Raw genomic sequence first — 1,144 nt, 5'->3', positions numbered from 1 at the left:
GAATTTTGGGCTAAGGAGGGGTATTTTGGTAATTTGGCTATTTTTGGTGATTTTGGGTAATTTGGTGTTTTCAAAAGGTTTGAAATGGTTTTTTTAACCAATTTTGATATTTTGGGTAAATTTGGGAATTTTAGCCAAATTTGGGGTCCCAAAAGTATCTAGGTAATTTGGCGGAGTTTAGAAGCAAAAGACTAGATTGGGTATCTTGGTAGAGTTGGAGTGCCAACCACCATCAATAAGCCATGGACAAATGGAAACCCCATTTTGGGTTCTCTATGTAGTGGGCTTAGCTAAACCCTAGCCTAGGGCTAGTGGGTTTAGGGGACCACCTACACGAGTCTCCCAAAAGATTGTGAGTGATTGTGAGTGCAAGTATGTATCTTAAGCCCTAGACCAACACCTAGGGTCAACCCTAAGGTCCAACAGTCCTAAGGGTGACTCATCTTGAGTTCCCCCATAATGACCCCACCTACTAAGTGCTGGAGGTGTAGCCTGGTCACTAGGGTCCAACTAATGGTTGTGGAGTCATTAATTTGGTGAATTTGGGGTAGTTAGGCCATCTTTAGTGCATGGGTTCAATGTGGGTTCAAGTGATCAAAGCTTGGGTTTACTTGAGTTTGGGCTAGTCTAGCCATGTCAATTGACCCAATTGATTGATCAACATTGTTTAGATGATTGTTATGATGATTTTTGGTGAATGATTTTTGGTGAAGGGTTTTCAATTGGTGAGTCAATTTGAGGGATTTTTTAAATTTGGTCAATTTGGGCATGTTGGGTTAGAAATTTGATTTGAGGGATTTTTTAAATTTGGTCAATTTGGGCATGTTGGGTTAGAAATGGGTCTAGGTTGAGCTAGCCTTGAGCTAAGTCCAAATTGAATGGTCTACATGATCAAGGGAGATGTTGTGAAGATTTTTCATGAAGACGTAGAGAGGAAATTTTGGGGTTAAGGCCCTCAATTTGGTGAAGTTTGGGGACATGGCTAATTTGGGACAAAATTGGGGATTTTTTGACTTAAGTTGAAATTAAATGAAATTGGGGCTTCACTAAGGCCAATTGAAGGTCAAATTTGATGTGTAAGAATGTTATGAAGATTTTTCAACACAAATTGTGGCAAATGGAGTAGGCCATGGGTTCAATTTGG

This window comes from Phalaenopsis equestris, unplaced genomic scaffold (assembly GCF_001263595.1).
Source record: "Phalaenopsis equestris unplaced genomic scaffold, ASM126359v1 Scaffold000387, whole genome shotgun sequence".
Classification (NCBI taxonomy): Eukaryota; Viridiplantae; Streptophyta; class Magnoliopsida; order Asparagales; family Orchidaceae; genus Phalaenopsis; species Phalaenopsis equestris.
Note: the sequence above shows the minus strand (reverse complement) of the source record.